The sequence below is a fragment of the Emys orbicularis genome, chromosome 15 (assembly GCF_028017835.1).
Source record: "Emys orbicularis isolate rEmyOrb1 chromosome 15, rEmyOrb1.hap1, whole genome shotgun sequence".
Lineage (NCBI taxonomy): Eukaryota > Metazoa > Chordata > Testudines > Emydidae > Emys > Emys orbicularis.
This window is the reverse complement of record NC_088697.1, coordinates 8,637,587-8,651,988: the sequence shown is the minus strand read 5'-3', so window position 1 is coordinate 8,651,988 and position 14,402 is coordinate 8,637,587. Positions and strand designations below refer to the sequence as shown.

At 56.0% G+C, this 14,402-nt stretch overlaps 4 non-coding genes across 4 annotated transcripts; 2 read left to right on the top strand and 2 right to left on the bottom strand.

The window, feature by feature from the left end:
* Positions 1 to 1,217: 1,217 nt before the first annotated feature.
* TRNAF-GAA (transfer RNA phenylalanine (anticodon GAA)) lies at positions 1,218 to 1,290 on the top strand. Its single transcript has one exon. It is a non-coding gene; the product is annotated as a tRNA-Phe (tRNA).
* A 3,045-nt stretch (positions 1,291 to 4,335) lies between these two features.
* TRNAI-UAU (transfer RNA isoleucine (anticodon UAU)) lies at positions 4,336 to 4,431 on the top strand. The gene is made up of 2 exons: positions 4,336 to 4,373; positions 4,394 to 4,431. It is a non-coding gene; the product is annotated as a tRNA-Ile (tRNA).
* Positions 4,432 to 10,742: 6,311 nt separating this feature from the next.
* Positions 10,743 to 10,815, bottom strand: TRNAF-GAA (transfer RNA phenylalanine (anticodon GAA)). The gene has a single exon. It is a non-coding gene; the product is annotated as a tRNA-Phe (tRNA).
* A 1,773-nt stretch (positions 10,816 to 12,588) lies between these two features.
* On the bottom strand, positions 12,589 to 12,670 carry TRNAS-UGA (transfer RNA serine (anticodon UGA)). The gene has a single exon. It is a non-coding gene; the product is annotated as a tRNA-Ser (tRNA).
* Between the last annotated feature and the right edge of the window lie 1,732 nt (positions 12,671 to 14,402).

Genomic DNA, 14,402 nt, shown 5'->3' with positions numbered 1-14,402 from the left:
GGCTCTGTGTGTGTGTAATGTGGGGGGCGCTAGGCAGGCCCGGGAGGGTGGGATTATGGTGGGGAGGGCCAGGCTGGCCCAGGGGGATAGCGGGGGTCTTGGCGCCGACAACGGGGGTCGGAGCCACACTCACCAGCGGAAAGCGGTATCAGCGACCCCAGCCTGCCAGCTTCTGGCATCACTCGGGAGAGGGGGCGGAAGGCGGAAAGAGGCAAACCAGAGGTGGGAAGTGGCAGGGTGGGGTGGGGACAGGACCTGGGGCTCAAAGGGGGGATTTGTCCCGGGCCCAGCACCCCTCTATGGACGGCCCTGAAGGAAAGCACTGACTATTACAGTGACAATAAAACTGACCAGCATTGCGGGGGAGACTGAAGGAGATCAGCACTCATCAGGTCTCTTCTCTCCATCAAGGTGAGCCAGACACTGCTCTCTCCTGGCTCTCATTCTAGCAGCTGGATGCCAAGGAGCGATTTCCCCAGAGGAAGTGCATTGAGGGCCCCAGTGTTGCTGGGGTGGCTAGCGCTGCTGCTGGCTGTGGGGGCTGTTAGGGGGGTTGATGTCTGCACAGACTCTCAGCTGCCAAGCCGGAGGGTCATGTGGGACCTTACCAGACTGGCTTGGTGAAGACGGGGGGTTGACAGAGCAATACAGACGCTCTCCAGAGCACGGAGCAGCATCCGCCCATGCAGCCAGGCAATGAGCATTTCCCACAGCCTGGAGTCTAGGGGGAGGCGGCAGCTGCTGTTCCAGGTCCTCGGGGACAGGCCCTGTTAGCCAACAGACACTTCGCACTCATCCACAGCTAAGGGCGTCGGGTACCTTCGGTGGGAGTGTGGAGCGGCCGTTCGTTTTTCTGTTTGCACTCCTCTGCGGAATGAAAATTGGGGAGGGGACGGAGAAGCCCCACTTCCCTCCCTAAATGACATCCAGTGGGGGAAGCCAGGACAACAGGCTCGGGCAGGAAGTGGTGGCCAGACTCTTGCCGCCAGGGTCCAGCTCAACTTCCTCCCTGTGCCACTGGCCCCCAGTCTCCTTCCACCACCAGGTAACCCAGGAGCTAAGGCAGGAACGGGGTGAGGAAGCAAGTCAAGCTGAGCAAGGCAGGCAAAAGCGAGTCTTGTCTTCATGGGCTGATCACAATGATGTCCTTTTTGTGTGCCACAGCTGCCAAAACATCCTGGACAGAGAAGTAGGAGGCAAAGAGGTGCCACATAACTGCTGAAGTAGCTCAGTTGGGAGAGCGTTAGACTGAAGTTTTAAAGGTACCCAGTTCAATCTTGGGCTTTGGCAGGCATTTTCATCCCTCTTTGTGTACAGGTGGCTTGTTTTCTGGGACCGCAGCAGCACCTTTTCCTCAGGCAAGTCCTTGATTTTGAGCTCCCCAGCAGGAGAGCAGAACGTGGGATTCTGCCCCTAGTTGGCCCACCTGACCTTTAACAATGAGGGACCGGAGCTGTCTTTCCCACATGACTTATTGGTCAACTCAATATGGCGGTAAGAGAGTGAGGCAGGGTGGCCCTCGGAGATGGTGCCAGAGGGCGCAGGGACTGGGGACGAAAGCTCCTCTGCACAGCTGAGCGAGGGCAGTACTAGGGAAGGGGCATCTGTGAAAGTGGCCACGTGGAACGTGGCAGGGATTCGGGGGCCCAGGAGGAGGCGCTTGCCCATTAATGACTTTAGGGTAGCTCAATGGGCAGAGGTGATTGGAGGAAGGGCCCGTCTTTCTGGTCCTCCAGGCCAGAGAAGAATGATGGAGCTGGAGTCTTGTTCTTCACATTCACGGTGTGAGTACAGAAGGTGGTGGAGCTCCAACCACGGAAGGCATTGCTCGTGGACTGTGTGGCTCCATGGCACTGGGTATAGCTATATTAGTTTGTATGGTCCCCAGTTAAGGTGTGAAAGGAAATATCAATGGAAGGAACCGGCTCCCTTCCTCTGGACCGCACGGTGTTTGGTGTTGGGGGGGATTTTAATTGTGTCAGCCGGCCTGAGGACCACTGTTCCCATTTTCCTGACCATCAGAGGAAACGTTTTTACAATGAGCACTCTCTGGCGCAGGTCTGTAGCGAGTTCGGCTTAAAGGATATGTTTCTCCATAGTGGAACCAGTGGAGGACGGGCAGTAGCCTCCTATTCTTCTGACCTGACCTCACACTAGCCACAGATGGGTTACACCTTTCTGTGGGGACAGGCCAGGAGTCACATTTTCCGGATTTACATGAAAGAGAGCACGTTGACAGCCCAGTGCAGGGTGGTGCCAATGGACGCAGCTCTCACCGTGTGCTCAATGTGGGCAATTCCCTGACCCATGGCACAGGATATTGGAAGATGAACATCCAGCGCTTGCAAGATAAAGGGGCAGGGAGTCGAGGCCTGGCGGTATTGGCAGAATGGGAAAGCATCAGAGGTTTCTATGGCAACCAGGGGGATTGGTGGGAGTCAGTGAGGGAGGAGTTGGCGGCTTTGTTCCAGCGGTCCGGCAAACACGGCAACATTAAAGAAACCAACGGTACCAAGTCCTGCAGTGTCGCCTGTGGGATTTCCACAAGAGCATCCAGGCAGGGGAGCCAGTCAGCATGTGACTGTACGACCGGTCAAGTGACAGCTGGCTCAGTTCTGGTAGATGAGACTGCAGCTGGCCGATATGAACAGGACCACTGAGTGAAGGGAGGGGCGGCCTCCCCTCACATTTTTGCGGCTTGCAGGGAATGGAGACAAGGCAGGGGGATGCGGGGACTCACGGCAGGACCCGTGGATCTGGTAGAGCAGGACTATAGTCAATGGACGAGGAGAGAGAGTCCTGCGAGAGGAAGCCCCTGGTGGGAAGCACTAAATGCAGAGTGGAAGCCAATCAGCCGAGAGTCACGGAGTCTAGACAAAGAAATGCTAGCAGGTCCCATGGTGTAATGGTCAGCACTCAGGACTTTGAATCCTGGAATCTGAGTTTAAACCGCAGTAGGATCTCCTGGTGATATGTTGATTTGCTGAGATGCCTTGGAGATCAGTGTGCTCAGTTTCCCTGTCTGAGTGTAGAAAAAACAAACTTTAATAAAAAGGAGGAAAATAACTTTGTATTAACTTGGGAAAACACCACAATCAGGATTCACAACACTATGAGCAAAACACCCGCCCCACAATGCGCTGAGCACCCACCCCTTTTGCCTTGGGCTCTTAAATCCAGACACCAATAGCTCTTTGGCTGTGCCCCTCCCTTCACAGCACCTCACCCACAGCTGCTGTCCTGGGTCAATGAAAACCCAAAGTTCCAGCTCCGCAGCTGGATTTTCATTGACCCAGGACAGCAGCTGTGGAGTTCACTGCTCACCTCCTGGGGGGAAAGCCCCTTTCGCCCTCCGCTGTCTGGCCACATTGCTGGTCACTTGCCGTTCCACTCTGTCACCGCTCTGCGGGCCACCCTCTCTCCTCCGGGATGTCTTGTGGTCCCACCAGGAGCCGCGCAGACTCCCTAAAGTAGCGGCCACCAGAGCCATTACAGTAACCCCAGCCTTTCCACTCACGGCCACGCCCCTGCACCACCCCTTCTCCCCAAGGCCCCGCTCCTACGCTGCCTCATCCCCCCAAGACCAGGGCCGGCTTTAAGCCGATTCACTCGATTCCCCGGAATCGGGCCCCGTGCCGAAGAGGGCCCTGTGCCCGCGCCTAAAGGGGCCCCGCTCCGGGGGTTTTCGGCGGCATTTCGGCGGCGGGGGGTGGGGTCCTTCAGTGCTGCGGAAAACCCGGAGCGGATCCCGCTGCCGAAGTGCTGCCGAAGCCCCGGACTGCCTCCGAGTATTCCAATTGGGCCCCGCGGGTCATAAAGCTGGCGCTGCCCAAGACCCTGCCTCCTGCTAACTGCTCTCCACCCCCTCCCTACCCTCACTTGCCCTTATGGTCATTACAAAGTGGTAAGGCAGAGCCCTCCCACTTTAAAAGTCATGGGGTGTTGTTCCCTCCTGCTCAAGCACCCCTGGGTCCCGGCACTTCACACAGCTCTCACTGATTTCAGCTGTTAGTGAGGGAGCCTCACTGCTAGCGCAGACTGGGCAGTTTCTTGCATGAGAGACACTGTCCCAAAGCAGGACTAATGCTTAGAGCTGGTTATCAGTGATTTCCGATCTGTTGGTCTGCAGCAAGACTCTACATTGAGTCTTAATCAGCTCTGTTATTACACAGAAACGAACAAAAGGGTGAAATGGTGCCTGGAAGCCTTAAGAAAAATCCACCCCACCAAGAATCAACACTTGTCGCTACCTGCTCACAACTCCACTGACAATGTTTTGGGGTCACTCCTTGCCTTTATCAACCTAGTGGCCTGGGACAATAGGTATTAACAGGTGCTCCAGTGGCGCAATTGGTTAGTGCACAGTATTTATAGGGCAGTGCTACGAGGAGCTATGCTGAGGTTGTGTGAGTTCAAGCCTCACCTGGAGCAATGGTTTTCATTAACCAAATGGCTTCACCCACTCGTTTGGCCCTGTGGAATGTAGAATTCCAGCCCAGGGGATGCTAAGGAGGGGAGGAGTCAAAAATGCCCCCTTCAATTATTAACCAGAGAGCAGGTCAGAATCTACAATACTTTCTCCCCCACCAGCCCCTGTGCCAGGATCCCTCAAGCAGAGCCTGGAGTCCTGCCCATCCTTTGACCCCTGAGCTGGGGGAGGGAGAGCAGCAAGGCAGCCATTGTTAGAGGGCTTTCCCTTCCCCCGCCCACTTCCCTGATTCTTGTCTCGCAGACAGCAAGCAGCAAAAGACCAGAAGTCGGAAGCGCAGACAATGTGATGTTTACTGGGGTTAGTTTCCAAGCAAGCAGATTTCAAAACCCTTCACACCAGTCGGGCTTATCTCTGTACGCTGATAGAGTCTGTTCCCCAGGGTTCCCTTCCCAGCTCTGACACCGCAGAGCCTTGCCTGTGTCCCTCATCCGTGTTCCCGTCTCCCCCCTTAACAAACATGATTCCAATTTCCCCTTCCACTTCCTGTTTGACCCCAGTTTATACAGTAATATTCTCAGCTATACCTTAACCAATCATTTTCCTGAAATTTAACTAACCAATTCTAACATATTGCAACATAATTCTCTAACCAATTATATCCCACTCCCCTAATTAACTTACACTTAGCAAAATTAATTCTGCAGCAGAGAGAAACAATTAGTAAACCAGACAGACTGACAATAGAAAAGTGGAGGCCATAAAGATAAAACCTACAGAAATGAGGGTTTTACAACCACAGCCATTGAGAAGGGATTTCTTGCCAGACCGGATGCTCTCTTAAGATCTGTTTCTTTATCTGGTGGCGATGGGCACTACCAGGACAGGATCGTCTTCCTGACAGCCCAATAGCACCTTATTTCAGTGTGACTGGTTTGGGATGTGAGGATGTTGCCGTTTGCTTCCCAGCTTCTGGCTGCCCCTGCTGCTTAGCCAAAGGCCTTAGCCTAAGAACAAGGCCTCAGACTCTCCTAGGGAGACAAGACCCAGACACAGGCAGACTGTGATTTTGATTCTTGGTTTTATATCCCTGTAAGTGATAAAAATTCACCTACGTTCTTAAAGTCTAGGCCTTTACAGGCAGCCTGAATATCTCTATTCTAACAGCCCTCAGTCCCTGGGGCAGGATGATCCATGTAGCTCACTGAGTGGGTGGTGGGCTGAGCTTCCCCCTGGCTGGAGCTTTTCAGGGATGAGATTTTAAAGAATTGTAACAGGAAGAAAATCTCTCCTGTTCCGGTTTGTCACCTTTTGCCCTTCTTGTGCCCCCTCTAGGGTGACCAGATGAGAGAGAGAAAATATCGGGATACATGGGGGGGAATGGTCCGCCGGCGGAGCCAAAAAAAATAAAATAAAGCCAAGTGCTGCCGGCAGAGCAAAATATCGGGACAAATTGCATCCCAACCATAGATCCGTCAGGATGTGGCACAAACACCTGAATATTGGGACGGTCCCGATTTTATCGGGACATCTGGTCACCCTAGCCCCCTTAGCCTCTGTTCTCCCTGATAGGGGAGATGCAGAGCCAAGCCCCAGTCTTCCTGAGTCATAGAGTCTGTATCCACCTCGGAAATATTGCCACTGGAGAGTATGGCTCCCACCTCTTCCGTAGAGGGACTGCAACAGCATCTACCCAGTTGGGTCTGGGGGCGTCAGAGATCCAGGCTATAGGGTGCAGGTGATATAGGGCCTATAAGTCCCCTGCCTGAGGGGAGGCCAATGCATGAGGTGGGACATAAGCACCACAGGTTTTAACCCTGTCCGCTTCCTTCCCCATGTCTCTCATTTAGATTATATTGAAGTACACCTGTGGCTGGGGATATGGATTTGTGGGCACAGCATTGTGCGGTGGGCTTCCAAGACAGCCTGTAATTCAGCCAGGGGTTTGCAGCTGGGCCTTGGGCTGGAGGTGATTTTCTCTCCACACAGCAGATGGGGGATGCGCTGGGACCAGCTCCTGCCTCTTTTTTGTGAGCTGGTTCACGTGAGGACACACCAGACATCACTGCTATCTACCTAGGGGAGAACCGCCTGGGAATGTGCTCCAGGCCAGGCTGATTTGGAAGTTAAACAGGATACTGGACAACACAGCAATGTGGGGCTAGGTCCCTGAGAAATCATCCCCATCCTCCCAAGCACATTTCAATTGCCTCCACCTCCCTTAGCCAGGCAATGTCCCTGAAGTGTGTGCTGTCTTCATAGGTCCTTTCTCTGTCTTTCTCATGTTTTGTTGGTCTCATTAACTCTCCTGTGTCTCTGCTTTCTAAGCACAGACTGACTCTGCATTTCTGGCTGCTCAGAGGAGGGGAGAACCATGCCTATGCGTGGCCAGCAGACAGCCACAAAGACTCCTGGTGGCCAGCCTGCTCCCTGCCATGCCAAACCCCCACTGAAGGCCACCCACAGACCAGCATGCAGGGCGGCTGCTGATGCTCTGTGGCCAACAATAGAAGCTGGTAGGAAAGCCGGGCCAACCCCACTGGTGGGGCCTCTGACTTTTCCCACTCAAGGTGCTCACTTTGGCAGTGGGGCAGGAGATTTTACCCCAAGAGGCTTTTCCCCAGCTGGCGAGAAGCAGAGAAACACCCAGGCTCCCAAGGCGCTATTTAGGAAGCCCCCTCAAGCACAGGGACAGGCGCACATTTGGAAGAGGGAAACTGCTCTACACACTAGCCTGGGCAGCCGCCCATTTTCTTTGGCAAGTCAGGAATTGCAAAGGCTAGACTGGAAGCACCTGGGGCTCATGCCAAACAGACTCCAGATACCAAATAATGGTGCTAATATGCTCCCCCTGCACCCTTCCCCCATTACCCCAGGAGCCGAAAATCTTCCTAATCCGCAGGGTAGTTCTCCTCCCAGGCTCGTGCGAGGGCGGGAAGTGCTACCAGCCCCATTTCCCGGACAGGAGAACTGAGAGCCAGAGAGGCTGAGTGATGTGCCCCAGGGCACCTGGGAAGTCTGTGGCAGAGCAGGAGGCTGGGACCGGAGGCTTTTCCTTAAGCATGTTTCTGTCTCCCGCCTCCGGGTCTGGCCTGCTCCTGGGTCGCTGGGTGGGGCAGGGGTGGGGCCTCAGGGCAAGGGGCAGTGTGAGGGGGGCCTCAGGTGAAGGGGTGGTGCCAGGGCGGGGCCTCGGATGAAGGGGCAATGCAGGGGCGGGGTCTTGGGGAAGGGACAGTGTGAGGGGGGGCCTCGGGTATAGGGGCGATGCAGGGGCGAGGACTCGGGGGAAGGGGCAGAGTGAGGGTGGGGTATTTGGGAAAAGGGGCAATGCGAGGGCGATGCCTTGGAGGAAGGGGTGGGGCGGGGCAGGGCAGGACTTTAGGAAAAGGGGCAGGGATTAGGGGGAACAGGCGATGTGAGGCCGGGATCTCGGGGGAGAGGCAGCGTGAAGGCAGGACCTCAGAGGAAGGGCCGGTGCCTCAGGGAAAGGGGTGGTGCAGGGGCAGGGCTTTGGGGGAATGGGCGGGGTGAGAGTGGGGGCTCAGGGAATGATTGAGGATTCAGTTCAGTGTCAGATTTGTCTTTGGGTGACAATGTTATTGAAAAAATAACAGGAGTACTTGTGGCACCTTAGAGACTAACAAATTTATTGTTATTGAAGTGAGGTAGGGAGGAAGGAGCTGTGTGTCTGAAGACAAACAAGAGTTAGAGGAGCTGACAAGTATCCGGTTGTAAAGCTCATCAAACACACACACACACACACACACACACACACACACACACACACACACAGAAAGAAACCAGCACAGATGTAGACATTTTTTTAAAGCACCAGCAAATAAGGGATCCTGGGAATATGCAAAAATAAATAAATAAATAAATAAATAAAGTCATCAGATAGAAACAGATGTGATAATAAACTGCACAGTACAAAACCTACCCTTCACTTCAGCCATAACGCACTAAAACCACAACACTTTCACCCACCAACACCACGCTGCCCTCTCACTCCCACCGCTTCCTAATCCACACGAGCTGCCCCCAGCCAGGCCCCACACCCCATTCACACATCTGTGGTCACTACGTAGCTCAGTGGCAATCACTGCCCTGAAGTGACTCTGGTGCCGGCACTCACAGCACGAACTCCCCACCCCGAATTCTGTTCACACACAGAGAATTCTCCCTGCCCGGCTCCTTCGGTTCATCTCGCTGCTCTCCATGCTGCCGCCAGACACTGCTCATCTTCATAGCCCCGCCCACGGCCACGTGACACCTTCTGTCCTTCTGGTCTCCAGTGAGTGAGTTGCCTGCGGTGAGTGAACACATCAGCAAACGTCACAGCCCCAGCACACGTCACCGCACATCACAGCCCCAGCGCACGCGGCTCCGCGCTACCGGCCATTGTTAGAACCTTCCATGAGATTCCATCTCCCAGCTCCCACCGGGGCCAGCAGCAGCCAGGCGGGGAGTGTCTGTGAGACCCAGCCCCATAGACCCATAGGGGCAGGTGGATATTGGGGGCAGGGGGGGGATGAGGGGAGGAGAGACCCAGCCCCATAGACCGGTAGGGGCAGGGGGATATTGGGGGCAGGAGGGGAGAAGGGGGTTGACAGAGATGCAGTCCAGGGTGCAGGGGAAATCGGGTGGTTTGGAGGGAACTGGGGAAGAGGAGAGACACGTGAGGGGGGCACACGTTGGGACAGGGAAACTGACTCACTCAAAGTACAGGTGGGGCGGGGTGGGGTGGAGGCAGATCGTGCTGGTCCTAGGGTAATTTTGGGTGGTTCTGATTCCCGACTGGGAGGGGGACGGAGCTGCCAGTGGGCTCACCTCTGGGCTGAGGAGACCTGTGGTGGGGTGGGTGCAGGGGCTGTGTGTGTGTGTGTCAGGCTGGGGGAGCTGCCTGGGCAGAGGTGCTGGAACTGGGGGTGCTGGGGGTGTTTCCATCACACCCAGGGGTTACGGTTGGTTCAGTGGCTCAGCACCCCTCCCCCCCACTATACAGATTGTTCTGGCACCACTGGCCGAGGGTCACCTTTGAGTGCACTTTGCCGCCCCGCTCAGGCCTGCCTGGCTCTCCTAGAGCAGGCGAGTGCCCAGCTCTCCTGTGGCAGGGCTGGCGAAAGCTCGGTACAGATACTGACAGCGCCGGGGAGCCTGGACGAATATTAGTTGGACAGAAGAGCCTGGGGCAGTTTTATCAGAGAGCAGAAATGAATCCCGAGCACAGCCCTGGAGCTGCAGTGCTCGGGGTGTGGGCCTGGGTCTCCTGAACCGTCTCCCTGCCCCCCTCGTGGCATAACAAGTTCCCTGCAGAGAACAGAGGTGCAGGAACGAGGGGTGCGGCGGGTGCTGCAGCACCCCCATGTCTCACTGTGAAAAACTCCAGGTGCGGTGGGAACAAAGCCGCATTATTGTGTGATTCTGGAGAACCCCGGACCTGTGCTGCCCCTGTGTAGTGTGAGCAGGAATTGCACATTTTCACACTGCTTGTGAACACACCTGGGTACAGTTCGCAGGCTTTCAGCTCCCCCGCTATAAAAAGTGAGAGAGCCCCATGGCCTAGAAGTGCCTGCTCAGCCTGCTGCAGACACTGCCCGGCCTCTGGCCTGCTCAGGGCCGGCTCCAGGCACCAGGCAACCAAGCACATGCTTGGGGCGGCACCTGGTAAGGGGCGGCCAAACTTGGGGTGGCGGGGGGCAGCGCGACGCAGCGCAGCATTCCGTGGGGGGGCACTCCGGCGGCGCAGCATCATGGGGGGGCGCTCGGCGGGGGGGGCGGGCTCCAGCGGCACGGCGCTTGGCGGGGGGGGCGGCACGGGGCGCGGCGCTCGGGGGGGGTTTCCGGCGGCGCAGCGCTCGGCGGGGGGGGGCTCGGGGGACGGTGCTTTTTTTTGCTGCTTGGGGCAGTAAAAAAGTTAGAGCCGGCCCTGGGCCTGCTGCCCTTTCTGTGCCACAAACCCCAGGCACTGAAGAGATGGATCAGAGCGTCGAATTCAGGACTTGCCTACAGGGGGACACTCAGCCAAATGAATTTTGATTAGCAAAAGTGGGTTAGTTAGTTAGTGACTTGAAAGTGGGTTAGTTAAATGGCATTTAACCCCTCAGTAACCCCATTACAGAACTGACCTAGGGAAGCACAGGAAAGACAGCTCCCATCCCTCGTTGTTATGAGTCAGGTGGGCCAACTAGGGGCAGAAGCCCAAGCTATCTTTTCCTGCTGCAGAGCCCAAGATCAGGGATTCACCTTGGGTGCAGGCACCACTGTGCTCCTAGCAAATAAGCCACCACTGCACAAAGAGAGATGAAAGGGCTGCCAAAGCCTGGGATCGAACCAGGGACCTTTAGATTTTCAGTCTAATGCTCTCCCAACTGAGCTACTTTGGCAGCTCTACAATACTGTTGTGGTCTGCTGCTTCTCTGTCCGGGATGTTTTTGCAGCCGTGGCACACAAAAAGGACGTCATTGTGAGCGGCCCATGAAGACAAGACTCACTTTTGCCTGCCTTGCTCAGCTTGACTTGCTTCCTCACCCCGTTCCTGCCTTAGCTCCCGGGTTGACCTGGTGGTGGAAGGGGACTGGGGGCCAGTGGCGCGGGGAGGAAGTTGAGCTGGACCCTGAGCTAGACTAGACCCTGGCAGTAAGAGTCTGCAGTCCCCCCCACAATGCTGGTCAGTTTTTTTGTCACTGTAATAGTCAGTGCTTCCCTTCAGGGCCGTTCCTAGAGGGGTTCGGGGCCCAGGACAAATCCCCCCCTTTCCGCCCACACACCACACCTTCTCCCAAGCCCCCATCCCTGTCCCATTTCTCCCTGCCCTGCACCTTCCTACTGAACAGCTGGTCACTGGCAGGCGGGAGGCGCTGAAGGGGAAGAGGAGGAGCTTGTCCGCAAGGCCTGTAGCAGGTAGGGTTACCATATCTATTAAATAAAAAAAGAGGACCCTCCACGGGCCCTGGCCCCGCCCATTTACCCACCCCAGCCCCGCCCCAACTCTGCCCCTTCCCCACCCTAACTCCGCCCCCTCCTCCCTCCCACTCCCAGCCACGGGGAAAGGGCTGCCCGAGCGCTACCGGGTTCACGGTTTGCCGGGCAGCCCCCAGACCCTGCGCCCCCGGCCGACGCTTGCCCAGCGCAGCTGGAGCCCGGGAGGGGAAGCGCCCAGACGGGGGCGCAGGGTCTGGAGGCTGCCCAGCAAACCATGAAGCCGGTAGCGCTTGGGCTTCGGGCAGCCCCCTTGCCTCTGGACCCTGCGCCCCAGCCGGGCACTTCCCCTCCCGGGCTCCGGCGGCGCAGGGTCCGGAGGCATGGGGGCTGCCCAAAGCCGGTAGTGCTCGGGCAGCCCGGCTCTGTTTAAGAGCCGGGCTGCCCGAGCGCTACTGGCTTTGGGCAGCCCCCGTGCCTCCGGACCCTGCGCCGCCGGAGCCCGGGCGGGGAAGTGCCCGCCCGGCGGCTGGGGTCCGGAGGCAAGGGGGCTGCCTGAAGCCCATAGCGCTCGAGCAGTTTGGCTCTTAAACAGAGCCGAAGAGTCAGGGGAGGAGCAGAGCCGCCATTTTCCCGGACATGTTCAGCTCTTTGGCAATTCCCCCCGGACGGGGGTTTGAGTGCCGAAAAGCCGGACATGTCCGGGAAAAAGAGGACGTATGGTAACCCTAGTAGCGGGGGCAGAAGCTTTTTCTGTTGGTGCTGCTGCCCCGTAGCACCCATGGAGTCACTCACTCGGCTCCTTTCACACTCTAGAGAGATTTCAGAGTAGCAGCCGTGTTAGTCTGTATCCGCAAAAAGAACAGGAGTACTTGTGGCACCTTAGAGACTAACAAATTTATTAGAGCATAAGCTTTGTGCATTCGAAGAAGTGGGTTGTAGCCCACGAAAGCTTATGCTCTAATAAATTTGTTAGTCTCTAAGGTGCCACAAGTACTCTAGAGAGAGGAGCAGCAGCCAGGGCTATTGCTGATCTATGGGTCGCTAGATGAGTGGCAGAGGCTTCAGGTGCTGAGAGTTTGCCTGACACCTCAGGGACACAGTGTGAGGTGGTGTCCCAGGGATCTCTATGAAAGGAGCAGAACAGGATTTACTTGGGGTGGGGAGAGAATTGAGAGTGTCTCAGGAGGTTGTACAGAGGTATTGCCCGAGTTAGAGACTGGCTAAAATGCAGGCCTTGCTGTGAGCAGGATTCAAACCTGCACAGGTAAACCCTATGGGATTTCAACTCCAACACCTTAACCACTCGGCCATCACAGCTGGGAGCACAATATTGCCCCAGTGCCAGAGAAACTGGTAAATAATCACAATGCCCAGGCTTGAACCCATCTGAAATCCAAAATTCACACAGTGAACCTGGCTCCCAAAGCACAGGGGGGATTTGGAGTTTGTTCTCTTTGCTTAGCCATGTGCAGTCGCACAGAGAGCGCTTTGAAAAGTCTCCCCTCCCACAGAGCGGGAATGGGAAATGATTCTGAACTGGAAGCTTGATGTGAATGAGGATGTCTGGACCCCAGGGCCAGGGACTGGCCTTTGCTAGAGAAACCAGTGACACACTGAACCAGGCTAAGGAAAATGTTTCTTGGAGTCAATAACTGGAATAGCAGCAGGATTGTGCAGCAAAATGTCTCACGAGAGGAGTTAGCGCATTGGTGGTCCGGTAGCAGAAGTCACAGATACAGCGGGGGAGGTCTAGCTTTGGTTTCTGGCCAACAGAGGGATGAGTTTTATTGTCTCCAAATTTCAGTAGAAAAATTCAGACCCAAACTGTGTGGGGTGGGGGTTTCTTTGGTTTTCATTTGTTTTGTTTTGTTTTTCTCATTTGAAATGTCCTTGATAATTTGTCTGGGAAAAGTGTTTGTACAAGGCCAAGGAAGAGTTAGACCAGTTACAAATCTCCATAGGAGTGAGGTGGTCTCTCAGCACCGGGAGAGGGGTGGAGATTTTCATAGAGGGGAGTTGAGGAGATAAATGAGGCTTTTGCTGCAGCAGAGGGAGAGGTTTGGCAGTTTCATTTTTACCAAGTGAACCCCACCCCACACACACACACTTCTCCCCTGCTGCTGCTGCTGCTCCAGCTCAAACCCCACTGTCACCCCCAACATGTGACCTACAGCTTCCCGCTGACAAAGCCCTTATATATCAGAAACAAAATCCTTGAGTCTGCCCCTTCTCCCAGCTGAGCCCTCCCCCCACAGAGCCCAGGACAAGCCCGACCTAGCCATGCTGGGGGCTTGGGCTTAATCCTCAAGGCCAAGCACAAAACCTTCAGCCGGGCACGTTTCGCTCCCTTCCCACCTCCGCCCAAGCGGCAAGGGAGAAACGGACGAGACACGCCGGCTCGAAGACGCCTCCCTCCCACTTCTCTGTAGGCTGCACAAAGCTCTTGGCCTGCCTCATGCCTCATCAGGGAAGCGCAGCCATGCTGCCCAAGCCTGAGTCACGTCCGCAGCCTGGCCCGCCCTGGCTGACGGAGCGCAGAGCTACACGAGTCAATGGCAGGTTGAGTCGGGAGCCTCGGCTCTTTCCCCTGACAGCCACACAGAGCTGCCTAGCATCCTTAGTGCCTCCCTGGCATTCTCCCATAGCAGCCGCCTGCCGCTGTGGGGGGGAGAAAGGAAGCACTGCTGTCTCATTCTGGGACAGGAGGCCCTCACCACGCCCAGGCCTGCCTCTTGCCTTCAGACCGCTCTTGGCGCTCTGTTGGTCGCCACCTCACTTGAAAGCCCAGAGCAAAAAAGGAAAAGGAGCATACCTAGCAGAGGATGGTTTCAATCCATTGACTTCTGGGCCCAGCACGCTGCTGCTGTGCTACTCTGCTATCGCTTTGTCTCCTGCATCCAGCACCCAGTCTCCAGCATCCACACTAGCGCTTTGCGAGCTCTCACGCTGGCAGGCAGATGTGCAGGCTGCACAACCTCAGTAACTGCAGAGGTGTATCTCTGTGATGCAATGGGTTAGCGCATTTGGCTATTAACCAAAAGTACGGTAG